Below are 22,877 nucleotides of genomic sequence, written 5' to 3' on the forward strand. Positions count from 1 at the left end.
GCTTGGGTTAAACATTTTGGGTCACTATATCCAGGGATAGATGAAATAAACTCTAGGGAATTGGTTGATATCAGGAATCCTGTTGTATCTCCAATCAAATTCACTTTAGCAGAAACTAAGGCAGCAATAGCCTCTTTGAAGTGGGGAAAGGCCCCGGGCCTTGATAAAATACCTGGTGACCTTTATAAATCAAGACCCGATATCTGGGCCCCTTACCTAAATTTGGTCTGCAATGCAGTTGCCGCAGGATCCCTCGTCCCTTGCTCGTGGAGGGGAGCTGAGATAGTCCCTCTTTTAAAAAAAGGCAGACCCTGTGATCCCTCCAATTATCCTCCAATATGCCTACTTGACAACCTTCAAAAACTTTTTTCAAAGCAGATTCTGTTTCATTTAGAAGAGTGGTTTCTAGGAATAGGGCTATCTCTGACTTACAGGCAGGGATTAGATACAGGGTCAGTACAGTAGACCAGGTCCTGAGGTTTTTAGCAATTAAATGGAAAACTGTGGATGTTGGAGGTGGGAATTTATGTGTGGTCTTTGTTGATCTTAGAGCGGCCTTTGACTTGGTACCCAGGAACAAACTATGGTTGACATTAATGAACATGGGTGTTCCTAAAGGTCTTTTGAATCTTATTATTCGACTTCATGAGAGCACTTTTGCCCAAATTATGAGTGGCAAGGATGGCGAACTAACAGATCCAGTTGCTATCGACAGAGGAGCTAGGCAAGGTTGTGTTCTAGCCCCCACCCTTTTCCTTTTATATATAAATAACTGTATTAAATATTTAACTGATTGTAACAATGATTCACCTAAGCTGGCAGGCAAGAAAATTCCAGGACTGCTTTATGCGGATGATACCATCCTGCTAGCTAAAACACCCATGGGTATGCAAAATCTGGTCGATCAATTCTACTTGTTCTGCAGAGATTACGGTTTGGAAGTAAATGTCAAGAACACCAAGTTTATGCTATATAGTGTACGGAAAAAAAGAACTAAAGTAAATATATTAATGAATTCTACTCCTCTGGAAAGGGTCATTGAGTATGATTACCTGGGGATTAGGTTACTAAACTCGGGCAGTTGGGATGCAGCCATCAGAAAAGGGGCTCACACCATATGTCAAAGAGGTGGGGCCTTGGGACAAAAAGAGAGAGCTGTAGTGAGCCCCCCATTAAATCCCATTTCTGAAATATATATAGTCCAAATTTGAGCTGCTGCCCTGTACGGAGCAGAGCTATGGGGTTCCCATAGACAGCTGGTTGCCTTACAAATTTAAGAAAATCATTTTATTAGATGTATAACTAGGCTGGGGAAGGATACACTGGTGATTCCCCTCAGACTCGATCTTGGAATAAATAGCATCAAAGATGGAGCGGGTCTGAGGCCTCAATTATATTGGATCCGCATATGGAAAACTGAAGAACTGGAACCCTTTAGAGAGGCAATCAAAGATCTTACAAAACTCCAACACAGGTGGAAAAAGGTCTGTTGGTTGAGGGAGATGAAATTGGCTTGGGACGAATTGGGTTTCCCCCATTACGACCGGAGTCGATTCCAGCCAATGCTACCACACTGGTAAAATGGAGTTATTGGGAGACGGGCAATGATGAGATCGTCCACAGTGATGGGGAGGGTCGTTTGGCATCAGAGTTTTTGCTCATTAAACAAGAACCAAGGCCTGAGCAATTTCTTGACCTCCCAATACCTGCACGTGCCCGTGCTTTATTCCTCCAGTTTAGATATGGCACTTTTTTCCAGTCAACTGTTTTACTGCCCGATGGTCGAAGAATAGTTCCACGGCCAACAAGTGTATAAACTGTAACTCATGTGAGGAATCAATCGAGCATGTGTTGTTTTTCTGTCCCCTACATAGGAGTCCAAGGGATAAATGGATCATACCACTTTCTAAAGTTCTGCTATTATATGACCGAGCCAACGCCTATAGAATATGTAAATATGATTAATCTAAGCTGGTTGTAAGCGCGGTCACTAAATATTTGTCAGCAGCTTGGGCTATTCGCCATAGGATTACCACAGCGTTAGGCTTTTGAGACTGGCCTGGGCAAAGAATTACATGGACAGCGCTCTAAAATAGACCTTTTTTTTATTTATTTTTATATAATATGGTAGTTTTTAAATGCTGAGTCATGTATTAGGGACATTGGAGAAATATAGCATCATTTCATTTACAGTACTATAGCACATTGCACTTTTTATTGTTAGTATTTGAATTACTCCCTTTTATGAACAGACTTGGCCAGAAAATGTGTATTTTTTTTATTTTTTTTATCTTTAGGATAATTACACACTGTATTTTAGTTTATTAGTATTAATACTGTTTTAATATGATAGGACTTGGTTGTTATTATGTACTTATATATGTATTACTGTTTACAAGCATTTTGCACTTTATATAGATAAGAGTGGAAATTTAACAGTTTTTAATCCGAGCTGGCCAAAAATGTGATGATGAATGATATCCAAGCTGGCACAGAAGCAACACGGTAGGAAGACATTTTTTGTTTCTTTTTTTAATTATTTCCTCTAGATTATAAGGAAACCTATGACTGTATCTCCTTTTACTATTTGTCACGAGCTATATTCCTTATGTATTGATGTTTTTATTGCACTTTAATGGTCTAAGCTTAGACCGAATAAAGAGTAGGTCCCACACCACTTGATTGCTGAGAGCTCCTAGGAGGCCCCCCTTTCTCAACTAGTCTGCAAACACACCTCCTGGGGCACTACTTATTCGGGTATGAAGCCTCCATGGCGGCTGAGGGTTGTTGGGGGCTAAGACCCCCTCCTGCTACCAACTATAAGTCAAATACAGTGGTATTGCTAAGAGCTCGTCAGAGGCCAGGCCCCTTTTCTCAAGTACTCTGCAAATGCACATCCTGGCACACTACTGGTTGGTGGATGAATCCCCCATGGATTCTGCAGGTCATTGGGAGCCAAGAAGCCCTCCTGTTACTACCAGTAAGCCCCACAGGCCAAGAAGCCCTCACGTTACTACCAGTAAGCTCCACACCGTGGGATTGCTGAAAGCTCATCAGAGACTCTGCCCTCTTTCTCCACCCACCGTACAGACTAATACACCACTCACAGACCCACTCACAGGCCTATACCGCCACTCACAAACCCACTCACACACACCCTCACAGACCCATACAACCACTCACACACCTGTTCACTATCCCAAACAGCCACTTACAAACTCACTCATATACCTACATAGCTATTCACAAACCCACTCACACAGACTCATAACCACTCACACACCCAGTCACCGACTCATGCAGACACTCTCACACCCAGTCACCAAATGTAACCCATTCTGAAATTTTACAGTTTACAGTTAGTAAATAAAATGTAAACAATTCACTAAAAAAACAAAGAGTACAGTACATTATAGATAGGAAATAACATTAAAAGTCCATAGAAATTCACTGAAAAAAACAAAGGTTACAGGGCCATTATAATTAGGAAATAACATTAAAGGTCCATAGAAATCCACTGAAAAAAAACAAAGGTTACAGGACTGTTACAGTTATGCTGAGATTCACATGCACAAAACCATTGAAATGAAGCAATTAGAGTTACCTGAGATAACTATACCCCCAGAATGCACTGCTTATGACCTCACATATTACATAAAGGAAAACCACTTTAAGGATAACAGATATAACACTGCCTATGTCATAATTCTGCATGCACTTCACTTCTTGGCCATGGGATCTTTTCAAAGGGTTACTCCTGACAGTGTTGGCATCTCATAGGCAAGCCAGTCTAAAAGTTTTCATCATGTACTGAGATGCATCAGCAGTGGCAGTTTATCATTTAATCACAGTCCCTGGAGGTAAGAAAAAGGGTGGCCATGAACTTTATGTCTTCATATACTTCCCTTATGTCATAAGTGCTATTGACCCCACCCACATGACACTTCACAAAGCACACTTTTTTTCAACAGTCACTGCTGGTACTCCATCAGTGTACAAGCTGTCTGCAATGCCACAGACTGCTTTGTTAAGTTGTATACTGCCTTACTTGGAACAACACATGGTCATGCCAACTCCCCATATGTGGCCATCTGATATGGACTACAGGTTTACCATCATAGTGTTGGGCACCATATGGGTGGTTGTGGGAGGGAATGATGGATGGGGAAACCTATTCCTTGTGAGGTGTGTTCTCTCCCTCTGATCAATGAGAAAAGACCAAAGCTACACCTCCATGGAATAGAGTGTTGGAGATTCTACAGAGGTACCTGTTGGTAGAGGGCTGTATGGAGATGAGTCTTACGTAGGTGGTACAGACATTCATGACTGTTTAGCTAATGACTGGAGACTGCCACTCATCAGAAGTGATCTAGAAGGAAGACTGCTGTCGAGCCATAAAGATGCCTTCTTGCAAATGTCCTGTGTCGTGCAACAATGTTCTCTCTCTTATTCTGTTCCTCTTCATCCTTCACCAGCTCCTTCTCCTCCTCCTCATTTTCATTTGTAGTGTTGGCTGCTACAATTGATGCTTGGAGGAGGGTTTGATTCTTTCCAAGCAATGTTCTTAGTACCTTCAAGAATAAGAATTAAACATCTGATGTACATGAAATACACTTATTAACATCTGAACAGAAATGAATATATGAGGTTAAGGAATGGTCATGCATGGCATTATTATATCGCTACAATGTCAACTCACGAGCTCAATCTATGGTTGTTTCATTTCTGGATAAACTCTGTGATGTGATCCGCTGAACTACTGTCCTCATAGTTGGTGTTGACAATGTATTTACAGATAGGGCAGCTGTCGAGAGAAGAATTACGCTGAATGATAATTGTCAAACTATGAAAGTGCTCATCACCATAAATCCTGACAAATTAGAGTTAAATACATGAAAGGAAAAAAATAAACACAAATGGAAACAATAGAATTCGGCGTCTTATAAAAAATAAAAAATATATCAAAAAATAAGTTGTTGAAAGGAACCGTAATAAGATCTAGAAGTAACACTCAGGGGTTCCCTGACTTACTTGGCTGTTGGATGATGGATGCACTAGTTGCTGCTGACAGAATGCCCTCTGGTGTTATCAGCACTATTGTTCTCACAGTGGACACTAGGGTCTATTCTATGATAGAGGCTGACAGAAAAAAGAGTCATACTTAGAGGAGTAAGCTATGCTGCGCCATACATGATGATAATATTTTGATGTTTCTCTTAAAATGCCAAGTGTACGGAAAATGTTATAAGATGAAGTATGATATAATAAAAAAATTGCATTACATATTGACCAGGGTGGACAAAATGACTTGTGTCAATATACATACAGCTACCCTGGAAGCCAAAAGGGCCCATCCAGTTTGTGGTGCACTGCCTGGAGCAGAAATAGATGTTGCAGGTGGTAGATTAGACAACAACCCAGGGTCATTAAGGTGAAAGAAGAACATGCATGAGTCAGGGTCAGATGTGAAGTATAAGCCTTTAAAACCCATCTTATAATATAATGTGGTGGTGGCATTAAAAGCATAATGATATACACATGTGTGTGTAGGTGGGTTGCATTGAGAGGTCTGCTCTGTGGGGTACTCAGCCTCCCTCAACTAATACCCCAATTTCTTACACATGCCTTTATGCGATGTCAGATATGGCTGGGTTTCTGTTTTACTTGTCTTGGAGGTGAGGTCAATATGTGATATTTGTGAGGTGGAATTATCTGACCAGATCTGAAGTGGTACCTTTTATTAGCCATTTAAACATTGTGGGCCTGGTTCACAAACGTAAGTTACACTTTTAACTAAGTTTGCAATTCTAAGTTTATTACCTTTGGTATTCACAAAGTGTGAATATTGACACTTAATACAAAAGTGTAAGTTACATGTATTCACCCCCGGAGTAATGAAATTAGATCACTCTTGTGTGGATGACCGACATCCCTCTCTAGATCCTCTCTGACCCTCCTTAAACCCTTTTTATTCCTCCTTAATCCCATCCCTGTTAGTAGTAAATCTGCCCTATTTCCCACCCTCTTCCTCCAACCTGTCCCACATTTACTACTAAAATGTATACTTACATGTGCAGAGACTTGGTAGTTGGGGCCATTAACAAACCTTCCTAGAATGCATTATCCAACCCAACTTTTATATTATGAAGGTATTTTAAAAGATTAAGGTCTCCATTTTAAGGAAGTTTCTACATTAACTATTGCAAAGCAATGCTCTTTCAACAACCTCATCCAGGTAAAGGATATTGTATCCTGGGTGGTGATATTACTGTAATTACAAGCATTCTGTTAAGGTTTTATGTTCCATCAGGCTATCAGCATCCTCCTCTGTTAGTTACTATTAGGGTTTGCTTGATCTACACTGTTGTCTGCTTTGATATAGTCTCTCTCCTATCTTAAATTATAATTATAGCAATATACCATGTACTGCTCCTGCTTTTTTTGTTGGAAACTCCAAATACCAATTCTAAGACATGAATCCAACCATTTCCATGCTTTCATCACAGACAGTGGATTCAGCTGTTTCCTGTTCCCTTTTTTCACCAGTCCTTGATCTGTAGAACAAAACCTTTAAAGATAATGAACTTCAGCAGAGTCCTAGTTTGTTAATGTTTCCCAATTTTTCTTTCTCATCTTTTTTCTACATTTCTTTATTTCCCCCACTAATGATTGTAGATATGTACTTACATTACTTTTGTAAAGAGCGAATTGCCATAGTGGCGAGATATGCACAATGCAGTAGAAAACTTTTGAAACAAATTGTTAAAGGACAATCATACCTTTTATTTAGCTGTGAAATTATTTGCCTTTGACTAAAAATGGCTCCCACCTTTCTTTTCTACAATGCTACATGTATTGTCTTACAGCCATCTTACAATAGTTTTTATGAGCAGCAACCTATCCAGCAATCCTAGGCTTCAGTAACTTTTGGAGAAGTTACTACTTTACAGTGTTGCTTTATGAATATCACCATACATCATTGTTTACACTGACCTCAGTTCACCTATTTACAGTATATTATGAAACATTGAGTGGCATTGAGTGGCAAGCATAACTGTCCTTGTTTTGAAGGCACACACTTTACTGTAGCTCCTTTTCTCCAAAATGCAACGTTCATACTGGTTAAATCATTTGGTAAAGTTTGATTAAATCTTCATGAGTATTGAAATGCTACTTCACCATCATATAGCATATTAACTATTGTCAATACACAAGAAGATATAAGTTCTGCACAAGACAACAGTGCAGTGCTCCATACATAGTAGCACACCACGCAGAATAATACAAAATATACTTATTGGAAAGTGTGTCGAAGTAAGCCTCAGCAAGGCCTACTAGTTCAAGGGGTTTGCCCTTCTCTGCACAAAGTCCTCAGATCATATAGGAAGAAGTTGGCACAGAAACTGAAATAAAAGACAAAGTTTATTAAACTTCATGAGGTGGTACTACAGTTCAAACAGCACCCTTCGGTAATGTTTGAAGTAGCACACTGAACTAAGAGAGCATGGTCCTTTTATACCCACGCAGGGGCTAAAAGAAGGTGGTACAATTATAGAAGCAAGACTTACATACATATAAGGTCATATGGAAATGCACAGGTAGGAGGGGCTAACAGTTTTCAAGGACTAGTTGACACATTACTGTCAGTTACTGATTAGTAACAGCTGCAGATCTTACTGGGCATGTGCGAAAGTGGGAGATGCTAAATATAACTTGTCACTGGACAGATTTTCAAGAGTAGTTAACAGAAAGGTAGGACAGAGCAAATGGCTTCCATGAATACAAAATGGATTCCGCGAAATGTTCACAATAGTTGCTAAATACAAGATGTCTTCTGCTAATGCTTAATCTAATCGCTACTGACTTACAACAAGTGGATTATTAGTGGGTGGTAACCCTCCTCAGGTAATAATGGCACTATTTTGTACTAGGCTCAGTTAGGTTTCACTAATTTAAACCTGGGCTCAACCACTAGTAGCTCTAGCACAGTGCGGGCAGTCTTTACTTAGGAAAATGTGTAACAGTACCACAACAGTTAAAAAGTAGAACACACAACACACTAAACTCTCACTACAAGTTACATTTTAAAAAATAGAGAATAGTTTATTAAAACAAATAGACACCTAAGTCACAAAATCTAAATATAGGGAACAGAGAAAAGATTGCTCAAAGTTTCAGATGTTTCTAGCTCTAAAAAAAGTGCAGAGCTATCTGTGGATATCAGGTCATGCTAGATGGGTTAAAGTAAACATTTAAGGCCTACCGTGATGTGGCAAGGGGTGGATAGAGACAAGGTCCAGTACGGTGGAATGTTTTACCTTCTCACTTCATCTCTGGGATGGAAGTCAAAAATCCCTAGCAGGGCAAGGCAGCAGGGTTTAGCCAAGATGTGTTCCATATGCAGTCCAAGTAAAGCTGTAATGTATGGCAGGAAAACTCATAGTGGGAGATATTACAATTTTGCGTAGAGGGAAGGTCCCTTGTTGGCTGGATACTTTTAGTGCCTTCATGCAGTGATGAATTGTCATGGTGGGTTGTTCGTATCCCCATTTCATTCCGGATCTAAATAACAAGAAGAAGTGATTATGTGGGAAGTACCATGAGCCACAAGGAAAATCATGGTAGTTTTGCTGCAACACATTCTACTCCAATATGGTCGCCATGTTTGCGAAACTCCAAATTTGGCAGAATACAAGAATGTGCACTGATTGATCTGATATTTAAAGAGTCAGGATGTGCAGGGCAGCATCTGCTATTCTGAATCCTTCGTCCCGACGGATCGTGGCTCATATCCTATAGTGTTGGCATTACACATGTTAATCCTTGTGGGATACAAATCTAAGTAGGGCTGTTGTTCGGGGACTGTGGTTCCAGTCCATGGTCGGAGCGGACAGCGGACCCTTGTGAGTGTTGCCAGTTCTGTAACTGCTCTATCTGTTTTGTATATTCTGTTGGGTTTTGGCTGTTCAGTACCGCTTGCATATATTGCCCTCTTGAGACTGCTCCGACCCATAATGGGTATCCGAGGCGATAACGGGTGCTCATGTATGTGGGTTTGTGGATTCCAACATATTTCTTACTGTATGTCTGAACTCTGTGACGAGTTCCCTGGCAACATTAACACTGTGGCCTTATTTACCGTATTGAAGTTTCATGAAACTTGCTTTACAAGCGAGATATGATTCTGATTCACTATGTCTTACTATACTTGTATGTGTAAAACATTCCTTATGGACACACATTCCATTCATTTTTGTTTCATGGGAAGGAGAGATTGATAATAATTCTTATTGCTGCCTTATGTGATGTTGTTTGAGTTGTGAAACATAATGGACAATCTTGGTCCAGAAATTAATGGGGAACCTTTCATTTGATATATGTGGCATTAATGAAGATAGTTGAAGAAAGTTATATAAGAATGCCAGGTTAAATACTGAAATATCCATTTGTTGATGAATTGCACATGCAGTGCACTGCTTATTTAAGACACATGAATACAGAGAGTATTAACCATTGCTAAATCTCTATATAAGAAAATTATATGCTACCCAGTGATTATTTGAGTTATCATTTTCTCTTTGCAGATATCCCTCCCCGGTGTACCTATCATATATATTCTCTTCCCCACATTTAGTGACTTTGCTCCTCTGGCCCCTCATACACAGAGGCACAGCTGCTTGAAGGTGGGCCTCTGGGTGGTACTGTTTCTGAGGATCGTTCGTCCTGACAATGATTTCTACTTTCAGAAGTAGAAATGTTTCTAGAATTCAAAATAATTCTTTTAGCAGGACAAACTAGTGGATTGAATAAAATACAGATTTTGGCGGCTGTGGGTGAGTGGCTATCTGGTGGTAGCCTGTGGTTCTTTTTATAAAATGTTTCTATTTGCACAGGTTTGCAGTTCTTCATGGGAAGCGAGCCAAATCTTCAACAACCAAGGCCCCAGGACCTTTTGGGCACAACAACTGGCCAGCTGGACTAACGGTGTACTAGGCCTTTGGCGGCTTTTTTATTCCTGGAGCTTAAAAGAAGGCTAGTCAACTTGCCCCTGGAGACCACTCTTCTTCCTGGGTACAGGTGGGAGCAGATTCAGCCCTTGAGATGTTTCTCCTCAGATTATAGTAAGTGGGGTCTACTTTTTGAAGTCCAGGGTTCCGCAGGTGCAGTCCTTCTTCTGTCTTCCACAAGGCCAGATTCTTAAAACTTATAGCTTCTCATTCAGGGCTATGAGAGACAACTGGGCCTTCATCTCCCTTTGTCAGAGGGCCATTTCTGAACCTCTGGTACAGCCTGAGCTCCCCTCACTTCCAGCCTTGAAAGTAATCCCAGCAGAGTGTTCTGGGAGAAGAAGTCCTCCCCCTCACTACTCTCTGGAATATCATCTATCTTCTCCCATGAAGTTTTCTCTGTTGAAGGTTATCTGGGCCAAGCAAGCTTCCTCCCTGGCCTCTGGGGCCTTTTCATAGTCATCCTTCTTGGTACTGTGGCCTTATTTCAGGTCCCTGTCCTTGCACAGGGCTTTTACTTGGGTTACGTTGAGAGAAGGGTTTGCCTTTTAGTTCTTTATAATTGGTTTTATGATCCTTTTTTGGGCGAGGGAGGGATGAGATATAATCAATACAATTTTGTTTGCTCGTGTGTCTCCTGTTTCATTTTATATATTCATTTATTGGAGTGTGCATTTTTCAATTGCAAAAGCATATAGCCTTTAGTTTATTTGGCACTTTTAGTGTTGAATGTTTATTTCAGTGCAGTTTGATAATTCAGCAATTGTTTCTACACGTAATTCAAGCAATCAACAGTGTTTTGTTTTGTTCAATGTTTGTAATTAAAATAATCAATAATGTTTCATGCAGCAAAGTGGTTGAAGAAGTATGTTGATTGTTTAATAATATTCATAAAAAGACCCATTGTTTTCAAAACAATCAAAAAAGTGTATTTCAGATAAATGTAGACAAATCTCGGGGTAGAATAACCTTTCCACCTTCAGGGGGCTGAGAACTGAGAGCTGAAGCTGCAAGATTGGGTTTGCATAGTCAGGAGCTGTAAACACTTTCACAGGAACAGGAAGGCAGCACTGCAGACTGGAGGTGGGAGTCCAGCACCGCAGGAGCCCCTGGACCACATGGAGGAGATGGTGGCAGCCGTCATCCCTGAGGAGATCGTCACAGGGTTTCAAGGACAGGACAGCGCAGACTATCAGGAGACAACACAGATGCAGGGTGAGTCGCATGGGGAATTAAAATGCACAAATGTGAACTGCAAGCAGGGGTGGGGGACATACCTACTACACAATGTATGTAAGTCATGAAATTCAGGGAGTGGAATCGGTAAAGGGGTATGGCACGGGGGCATGGCCCATTCAACAGAAACCTGGGGCACAGTACTACACTACACCAACAACCTTTGCATGGGGGTATGCTGCCATGCCAAGGATGTTGGAAAGGTAAAGGCAGTCCAGGATGTTAGGTTACAACATAAAACTGGCCTGCTGTCACACGTCAGCTGGTATTCTCCCTACATGAACTAGGGCTCAATTAACAGTCTCAGGCCATATCTGCAAGTGGAATTTAATATTGACAACAGTTGCCACTACCATCTCTGCTGTGTGTGCAGGTCAAGTAGCTAATGGCACTAACGTCCCCATGGATCAAACACACCCAAATTAGAGGGTTCAGGATGACAACTTTATCAATCCCCTGTAATCAATAAAAATGTTCTAATCCTGTCAAATGTGATTGTCCATAGTTGCTACAAACATCAGCCATTGTCATAAACATTATGAGGTACACAACACTAATGGCATACCCATGCTGCAAATGTCAGGGTCCACCCTGTGCCTGGGTCACAATAGCTCCAATGACACCATGCAACATCCCACATGTTATACTGCTCAGACAACAGCATTGAGGGGGAGGACATATGTCACCGGCTAGTGAAATACACCCTCACAGTCTGAAGAGGAAATGGAACACTGCTAGGGCCATCAGTGCAATCCAATGTAGCACACATTCCCCAACATTAACATTACACACTACCAATGCTGACATCTGTAGTGTGCCATGCCAATGCTATACATAGTATATGATAGGTCTCAGCAACATATAGCTGGATGTGAAATATCCAAGACTGGCTCAGTTCCAGATTGTGAAGTGTGGTGCAAGTGCCATCATAACAACCACAGCCAGTGCAAGGCCTCGAGAATGGAAGTAGACGGAGGGTTGAGTAGGACAAGAGGGTGGCAATTCACAATTTGGCCAGAACCAACCACCCGCCACCCCAATTGTATGATCTGCCAGCTCCAACCCAGCTGAGGACTCTGATGACATTGACACCAGCTTTGAGAGAACTGTAGTTGGAGTACAGCGGGAGCTGGCCAATGAGGTGCGGGTGGGGATGGAAAATATCGCAGTCAGCCTAGACGGGGTGTGTTCGTGCATGATGTCAACTGCAGAACAGGCAGCAGCCATGCAAGGGCGAACATCAATCTTGCATGTACTTGAAAAAAGTGTGAAGGAAATCAGCACAGCTGTAAGAGAGTTGACACAACACCTCCAATAACAAACCTTTCAATGCGTGCACGAATGCAATATTGGTCCCCTAAGGGCTGACCTGGCTGCCTACCACAGTAATGTGGCTGCTATTCTTAAGAACCAGCAGCTGTTTCTTACTGCAGTACTGCCCTTAATAGCCCCACAGTTGGCAGCTACCGGGATGTCTGACTCCATGTCTTTAAACAATGAGGTGTGTGTTGCCCCTTCACAACCACCACCACCAAGGGCAGAGGAAACAATACCCACATCAGAAGATGAAGACGTGGAACAGATCACCTTCACCCGTAAGAGTACCCGGTAGCACTAGTCCCTGCCACCTGGCCATTTATAACCAAGGTCCTGTGCTTTGTAACATGCCAGTCTTGCAACAGTTGCTCACAAGCACTGTTCTCCAACCCACTGTTTGTCTTGTCACTCTGCCCTGTGATTGTCTCTCACTAACTCATTGGAAACTTCTGTCCCTCTGCACTGTCTGACACTTCACCCCAGCATGTCCAATGACATGTCCTTTTGCACTTGTGTAGGATCACAATGGAAGGTGTCACACTAATGGACTCACAATCATGGGCAATGTAAATATGGCAGTACAGCACTTTAAAATAAATAGCACTTACACAACAAATTTGTCTCTGTGTAATGTGACACATCAACCGTGATGGAGATCAGTGATGTTTACCTCATGTCAGTGATTATAGAATGTCAATACAACTGCCCTGAAAGAATGCGGGCTGATAACTATGCACTGTGGTCTGGATTGTACCATCATCTGCCCTTCCTGAGGGTTAATTCTGAGGGAAATAGAAACTATACAGTATAATGATGTGTTGGACAGAATAAGTCTTCCTCAAGGGATGTCTAAGGCAAAAATTATTGCCTTCCAATTTTTCTTCAAGCCAATCTTTACGTATGTGACATTTGACCCAAAGTTTTCCTAACACACACCATACAGCAGGAATGGATGTGTATGAGTGTACCCACAAATATGTAACATGGCAGAACAATGTAACAAATGATAGGTGTGAGTTATGTATACCATACTACATGAGATCATATTACCACTCACCTTATAAGGCTTCACTTGAACATCAGGCTGCAGGCAGACGTAACACAGTGTCCTCAATACCAAATCTGGTCCCAAAGTAGGTGAGATTGAAAACATACATCAATAATTAACAACACTTTGGGATCCATAGTAACCTTGACTGGTGGGTGCAATGGATTGCAGAATCTTAGCAAAGTAGCTTTGGTGTAGCTGCCAATGTAACAGCTCAATTGGGATTTGGTTGCAGGATGGGACACAAATGCAAATACTAAAGAGACACTGTTCAGCCATGGCAAGGCCCTGATCCCCAAGCATGTGACACATACTGTGTAAAGGATTACCTAAATATTTATTTAACAGTAAAAAAGGAAGATAAATCCTGGGGAAAAAACCTTACCTAACCTAACCCATCCTAATTACACATTACCCACAACAGGCCCTAACTAACCTAAGCTAAGCTTACTTATCACATTTAACTAAACAATCTAAACATCAACCCCCCAACCACCTTATAAGACGGGACACATGGAGGACAGCATATACTAACCTAAACCCATACTATCTTATACTAAAAAAATATATGTTTTTTTGTATTTTTATATTTTATATTTATTTTCTATTTTTTTAAACACCAAAACCCCAACATCATCCCCCACCCACACACATAATAAAAAACAGATATTAAAACATCATACCCCCACCCCCCAACCCACTACTACTAACTAAACTACCAGCCTATTCTAACCTAACAATAAGCCCCCTAAACCCACTAATTTAAGGAACCAGGAAAGAGGAGGGAGGGAATCATGGCTGAGGGTACATTGTTCACAAGTTTGCCCTCCGCAGGGTCTTCTTTATGTGCCAACTCCTGCTGCAGCCTGTTCATTTTCCTCAACATTCGTTCAATATCACGTTGCAACCGTTGGAAATCTGCAGGGTCAATGACTGCAGCAGGGGTGGTCTGGGTGCCAGTTGAAGATGTATTTCCGGTTGTTGGTGCCATGCGTGTGGGAGGAGGTGCAGATGGTGCTGTGATAGGTCCGGGAGCAGTGGAGGTTGATGGTCCTGCAGTGGTGCCTGCTATGGGTGGTGCCACCTGGGTGGTAGTGGTGGTGCTGGTGGTGGTGGCTGTGGTGGACGCCGAAGGGCCCCCTTGGGCAAATACCCTCCACACTCCGGAGGCTCTTTCATGGCGATAACGCCGTGCCATGTGGCGGAACCCAGAATCCACATCCAGAATGTGGTGGCAACGCATCGCCCCGTGCTGAAACTCACAAATCTGGATGGCATTCATATTGGCTGCTGTTTAAAAAAAAGATAAAACCAAACATTAGGTACTTCATTGTGTGATATAGCTACTGAAGTAAATCAGACAATACATCTAATATACCAGAAACAGGCCATATCATCATACAGATCACAGATTGTCCCTGAGGAAGTGCATGCCAACGCATCCAACACATGTCCTACCTAACTGCACAGCAATGCTCTAAAAGATGTGTAACAACTTAAATGACATATGCATCATAGTTCAGCCATGTGTCACGTAAAAAATGCTGCAAGTCCTCCACATGTAACAGGCCAACTAATGACTATCTTCTGGATGACAATCAAGGGCCACAAGATCTGTGATTTGTAAATAGAATTGCCAGGATAGAATGCAGTTGCTAATCATGAGTGGGTCTCCTAGTTTTGGACAAGTGATTTACATATTAACATGTCTGTGTACTAAACTTGGATCATCAGTCCTAAGTACACATTTCAGAACCCTAAACCTGTGCCTGAGGTGGGATGGACAAGCAACAAATACTTTCCAACATCTAGGACACCCTGGAAGCTTTGGACAGCTGTAAATGGGTTTGTGCAGTCCACCACAGGTAAGGAGGATGTCCAACTAGGATACACCCAAACCTTTGACAATCCCATTCACATTTATGTTTGGAAATGCAGACAATTGTCAACATCATTTAATACCACTAATACATGTTTTACAACAAGCAGATAGATGCAAGCACACATCTGGCCATGAGCTGTATGCACACCTATGACATTGTAATCAAGTGCCACATACATGTAGCACAACATGTTGAGCTACATGCTGCCAGGAAGTCAAACATACAGTCAAACATGTTCATTAGTGAACAGGGAGGCTCAAGTCTGTGGGTAAGACTTTGGCATCCCTATTCTGTGAGATTCAGGGTCTGACTTGCTGACTAAATCATTAATATGGTCCTCCGTTAAATTTTCTTAATAAATGGTTTATCAACAAATGTCACCCTATTCACATGGCCATGCCTACAGGGCTGCACTACAATCCCAAAGTATGACTATACGCTAATGATTGTCCAACTCAAAGATGGGAAAAAAATGATACTCCACTCAAGTAACATATCCGATCATTGATCACCACATCATACCTTGCTATGTGTCCAACACACAGGTGTCAATCACACAACAGCTGCAAACACAACACAGAACAGAAATATCAACACTTACTGGAGGTGTCTGGGTCCCCAAATCGAGCCACCTCTCCAATTGTGTAGGGGGCAGTCCACCTGTAAAGCATGTAAGCGAGAAATGTGTTCATTGTCTGTGCACTGCACAACACTTCCAAATACAATTACTGTGTGTAACATTAAATCTGAAAGTCCAGCCTCTCAGGCATGATGATACTGCAACAGACATACCACTGCAAACATGTACAGATCCGGTCACTCCAGTGAGTGATAAACACATATCTGCACACATGCAGTGGCCCTAACTATCATGTGGTGGCAAACATGCACCATCATTTGTTTGCAGACTAATTTATGGAGTGTACTCCTCTCAACATTTGTATTAATAAGAGACATGCAAAGCCACTTTCCTGGGGCACTGCAATACCAGTCACTCAGGTATTGTGGCTTGGGCATCAAAGGACAATTATTTACTGTGTGACACACCTGTGGGTTGATTCAAGGTCATGATTTATCATGCTTTCTATGGTCCCTTACATGCAGGGCCTGTGTTGTGTCTAGGTTACATATGCTACATTAACAGGGCACCCTGAGCCACATATGCCCCCTATGACACTATAATGGCAGGGATCCTGTGCATTATTTGGTGGCAGTTTGAGGCTAGCCATGGATTGACCAGTTTTAATATTTGGATACAACAAGGAGATATATGTTGACAGTGTATATTGTAGTCATCCAAGACAGACTGCATGGGCACAGGTGTAGTCATTGCACCTGAAATGTGTCACTCATTGCCCTGTTTACCCAATACGGGTTTCGGAAATCACAGATGAGCCCCATTCATCATCTTACATTTGCTAATTTGGTTGATCAGCGGATATACAGCAAACTGACACTGTGATATTATTAATACATGGTTTAGCAAATGTACCACTGTGTCAATCATGATGATGTAGGTTTCAATTTGTATGTACCTTCGGAATGACAGCAGTCATAGGAATGCTGGTCTTCTGATCTTAGCACCCATGACAGTGATAGCCTCCATACTGGGATGTTAGTTATTAAACATATGCTGCACTTGATCAGCATGGGTGTGCCAAACTAAACTAGCAAAGATTTAGTCAACTTTATATGTATGATGGAATTGGTCGGGGTCCCTTGCACAACATCATACACTTAATCCATTGTGATCATGCATTCCCCAAAGTCAGGTATCACATGATGATTCCATAACTTATGAGAAGTACATGGCAATAGAGTAACACAGATGGCAAATTCATTAGCTCGGGTCCAGCTGTTGTGACTAAGACTAATGTAAAACACACAGGTACAATGAACAGAGGGCCTTGGATAGTTGTTACCCCACAATTTGTATCATTTGCTTCATTTTATGTGCCACAGTTATGGTAAGTAGCACAAAACATTTTGATATGAACCTGTGTGCATTACTTTTGGCATCTATGCCTAATTTAATTGCGGCACAACCAAGTCAAACTATCAGCCTAAGATGTTACCTGAGGTCAGAAATAACTTGTTACGTATGTGTCAGAATCCAGTTCAGACATGTATCCAAAATAATTGGGGGACACATTAATTCTTGAAAATATCTGCATTAAAAACATGTCTTTCAAGGTACACTCACAGACCATGCATAAAACATATGTTAGAGCCATATTTGCATCATCGATTGACATGAAGGTAGCACTAATTTATAGGCTCCAGTTGTGTTTTGTAAGTTAGTGCAGCTGTTGTGTCAACAAATGACGGTAATGTGTAGGAATAATTGTATAACTCACGGCAACTGTATGTTTAACTTGCATTCCACATGTCCAAAAACATAGCCTGCAGCATATTAACAAATCGGCTACTGTCACTACAGAGCATTTAAATGTGCACATTACTCTGAATTGTACTCACCAACAGGGCCACCAATCACAATCCCCAGGTGGTCCAGCAGGTCTTGCTCCCTGGCAACCAGGTCAGCCCAACGGTGTTTTAGCTTGTGGTCGTTGCAGGGTGTGTTGTATATTCTTTTAATATTGTACAGGACCTTTTCCCACCGGAGCCTCCTTGCCTCTATATGATACCCCTGTATCACCTGGCCACCTGCTTCAATATTTAATGGGAAGAAGCGTTGCACCAGCTAAATAAGTCCCCCCAGCTCCTCCTCTCCCATTCTACCAAGACGTGGCATACCCAACATGTTTGAAAAAAAAGAAGGAATTAAGGGGTACAGAGGATAATGAAGGGAAAGGAGGAGAGGGAAATGAAAAGTAAAGAACACTACAACAGCCCAACTATCCCAAAACCAACACTACCCACAACAGACGCCCAACAGTACAAAGACAAAACTAGACACAGACACTTAGGAAACACCAAAAGACAATATAAAAAGCACACAGGAGACAAATTCACAATATTCACAGAGAGACAAGTCCAAACACAGCCACACAGTCAAGAAAAATCACAGATTGCAAAGTGAAAGTACACCCACTGTTCCAATTCTGTAAACAGGATATCCTATTACATCACTTCCTGCCTCAAATGCGGTGTGTTTTTATTCGTATGCGTCAAAATATTATAACGCTTACAGTCTGCGCGTCATTTTTTTTTTAACGCACATGCTTAGAAATTACCCGCATCCATATTTTCAAATATTTTTCATAGTTAACCATTTTCATGGGGTACAGTGTGGGAATTACCGCTCAGGGCCAATGGATGTATCATGGCAGTGAGCGTCATTTTTCGACATATATGCAGCATTGTTTTATGCATGTGTGTCAAAATTTCTGTCTTTAACTGGGTTTAGGTCATTTCTCAATTTTGTTAGTACATGACAGGTGTGAGTATACAGAGATACGCTGTTTGCACCTACATTGTGCATTCCGGATGAATGGGCACATGTGGCAGATCATACTACTGCGGACCATGATCCTCTAGTTGTTGTACCAGATGTGAACTCTTGACTGACACAATAGATGCCCAAACGTGTGGAATACAAATTGGTATTGCCCAGTTTGAGCAGGTTGTGCGTCAATAGAGGATAGCACGGCTACGCAACTCAATACAGTAACTCATTGCCTGTGTGTCAATGTGTGTGAATTGGCTCTTACAAATGTAGTTGTCCTACTGTGTGAACATCACAAGACGTGTTTTCTTAAATGTGCTTGCATGCATGTGCTGTCAATATGGCCAACCATCAGATGCAATTCAGTGTGGAAATGAGAAAGCAAATGGTTTGTCATACACGTAGCAACAAATGCTGTGTGAACTTCCCAGAATTTTTGGGGCATAAGCATCTCCAGTGACAAACCATGCACAGGATAGATAGAAGACGATTGATCATGGCAACGTTCCAAGACTAGGCCATCACATGTCCTGGAATTTTGGATACCACTTCCTGGGCAATTGTTTGTATGCTACCCAGTCAGGCATTGGAAAATGCTATGTGGGTACGGTGTTTGTGACACAGAGTCCCAAAACCAATCCACAAATGTAATGTCACGCTACAGTTTGAGTCATGTAAATGACCTATGTTTCTCCTGTGGCAGTGCAGGACCAGCAGACCAAGCAGCACGTGTTCACATATCTTCAGTGGTTAATTGCACAAAGGTGTCCAGTTCAAGTGTGTGGGCCAATGTTTAGCCTGTATCATTATTGGGGTCCATGTTGTCACAGTTACGTGCAGGTCTAGTCAGGAGTCTGTGGAGCCATTCCCTGCATTAACAAAGTATCCTTCACAGCTGAATTGAATGACAGCCAAAGAGGAATAGAAAACACACACGGGGATAGTCCAGTTATGGCACTACAGAAGTTTTATGAGCCTGACAACAGGGTAACCTTGGTGTCCTCACAAAGTTAATGAATCAGTAATTTTAAACCTGCAGGTTTCCTCACATTTGTACACAGGGTGGCCTCTAAAATTCCCACTGCATCTGGGAACATCAGTGCCTCTGTGGTGATTAATCTCACAGCTATTCATCACGCAAGCCACATCAATATTTTGGGGGCAATGTAAATCAGTGTGTGGCCCGTCAGGGTACAAATATGTGTTTACTTTTCATGCACATTATCTAAAGTTGTTTTTTGTGCTAGAGGCACCATACCCAATCCATGCATACCGCCATGGTACACTGTTAGTATTTGTCACTCATGCATACATGAAACCCAGACAAGGGATGGGCCATGATTAGGCTATTTGAAGACAAGTTGCACCCCACGATACGATAAGTAAACTGATTAGGCTATACAATGTATTTGAGTATTCATTGTAGACCTACCTGACACAATACCCCAGGAGGAGAGTGAGGGCATGGAAAGCAACTACGAGACAAATGTAGCCACAGGGAACCTTTATGGTAACGCAAAGACAAGAACCAGTCAGGCTAACAGGATGCAGGGTCAATCATGAACATAAATGAACAAGGCAAATACACAGTGAGCAGACTGATACTGGTCAAAGGTGGAACAACACTGTGGAAAATGAAAACTGTATTTGTCCTGTGTGCTGCAACGTTACACAATAACCCAAGGCCTGTGTTACCCAAGTGATTTATACGGCAATGCATAACAGTGATATACATATAATGGTAGTTTCCATGCCGTTCCAGGCAGCTGCAAGGGCAGTGCATGTTCAAATGGCTGGTCTGCATGGAGGTGCACACAGGTGTGTTTAGCTTCAGTCCCTCACAAGTCCTGTAGGTGAGAATCAAGTTCAAAGGGCCAACAGTACCTTTCACATGGGAAGCAGTGAACAGGTGATGACAGGTCCTACAGACTACAAGGCAGTGCATTATCCGACCAGAAGTCCATGCAGACAGAAGAACAATGACTATGTCATACCATACTGTTACAGTGCCCTTTCCTCAGGATCTGCACGCTGCTGACCAAAAGGCCCACCTCCTAGTGTCACCGACTCAGAAAGCTATCAAAGTGCAGAGTATTGATGAAGCCAGGCGGGGGGAAGGGAATTAGGGTAGGGAACTGCAGGGAGAGAGATCTGAAAAGAAAATGGTTAGGACAAATATGCATATATTCTTTCATAACAATATAAACTCACCAATAGACTGTGGAACAAAGGCGTCTCCGTGATATAGGATTGAGACCCTTTGTGACCTGGGCATAGCCCCTTCGTTGAATTATGGAACAAGATGAACTGCAATCCCTGTACCTAAAGATGGCAAGAGCTTTGGACTATGATCATACTCTGAATATTAACCATGTAATAATTATGCTTTCATAGCATAAACGTTTGATCTCAGCCTAGAAATGCACAAAGATTTAAATATGTTTCTCACATATTGTACTTCCCAAAAAACAATGAAACTACAGCTTGCTTTTCTCAAGCACTTTCATATTTGCAACTAAGGCCTGAAAAGTTTTACTAACTGAACTTGAAGCGCTTTGATCGTCATGCATGAAGCGCTTTACTCATTTTGTCTGAAGCGCTTTGATCTTCGTGCCAAGAGCGTTTAACTCGTGTGGCCTAAAAGCGCTTTGATTGTCGTGCCAAGGGTGCTTTTCTCGTGTGGCCTGAAGCGATTTGATTATCGTGCCAAGGGCGCTTTACTCATTTAGCCTGGAGCACTTTGATTGTCATGCCAAGGGCGCTTTACTCATTTAGCCTGAAGCACTTTGCTCGTTGTGCTAAGGGTCGCTTTACTCATGTGGCCTGAAGCACTTGCTCGCTGTGCTTAGGGGCGCTTTACTTTTTGGCATAATCAATTCCCTTCAAGATTTGACTCATCCCGACCTTACCGATACGAGAACGACCTACTCGTTTTGAATTCACCATGGAAATAGGATACTCTGACATGCTGCCACTCTGCCATGCAGGAAATCCGCTTTCTTCAGAGGAACTCCCCACGAGGTCCGACTGCACCAAAGTCTTCAAAATAGTGAGCAATGTGCTTGGGTGTGGCTGGGCTTTATAGGCCTGCCACACCCCAAGATGGCCACTGCCTCTAAAAACTTGGGAGTTGTAGTCCATTCATAGAATGGCATTGATAAGTGCAACTTGTCCACCAATGTCCCGACCCTGCAGCCACATGAGCTTTAGCACAGGGCAGGCGACGCTGATGACCACTTTTGGAGTAAATGGGGATGACAAGTGGCGCGCATGACACACCGCAAAGACGCGAAGCAGAGGTCAGGGCGGGTCCTGGGCCGCACACAGCCTTATTCCTGACACATACTAAAGAGGGAAGCACACTGGAGTCAGAATGTGAGTCTGGGTGTGTGTAGATGAGGGATTATCTGGGTACAAATAGTCCATTTCCAGGGCCCCCTTGTGAAGGGTTGGGAGACACAGAGAACATGCCAGTGACAAGACTTATGACCTGGGAAGGCATGTGCAGGGGATGTCTTGTGAGCAATGATAGTCATACCTGGGGCACTCGTGCTATCTATTTGCTGCTTACATGGATTTCTTGTCACACATACTCCTTGCAAAGATAGCTGATGTCACACTTACTGCTGTCAAGGGTCTGGTCATACCTTCTTGTTACCAATGCTATAGCACATCCACTGCCTCATGTATGAGGCATTTGTTTCATTATTGAATGACGGTGTCTTAGTTGTGTGCCATATGCTGTAATGAACCATGTTGCCAACATGTATGTGTGAAATAGCTGTGGTCCTCTGCTATTGCCCTTCAAATGTGAAATGGACAGGAAATATGTAATTTTCAGTGTGTGTGAAGTTCGGTGTACATTCCTACCCATCAAATGTGATATGCATTTTTCAGTATCCAAATATGTAATCCTGCAATGCTCCATGAGGCTACACTCTGATTATGAATCTTAGGGATAATGTGTTGCAAAAATG

Source organism: Pleurodeles waltl, chromosome 10, assembly GCF_031143425.1.
Source record: "Pleurodeles waltl isolate 20211129_DDA chromosome 10, aPleWal1.hap1.20221129, whole genome shotgun sequence".
NCBI lineage: Eukaryota > Metazoa > Chordata > Amphibia > Caudata > Salamandridae > Pleurodeles > Pleurodeles waltl.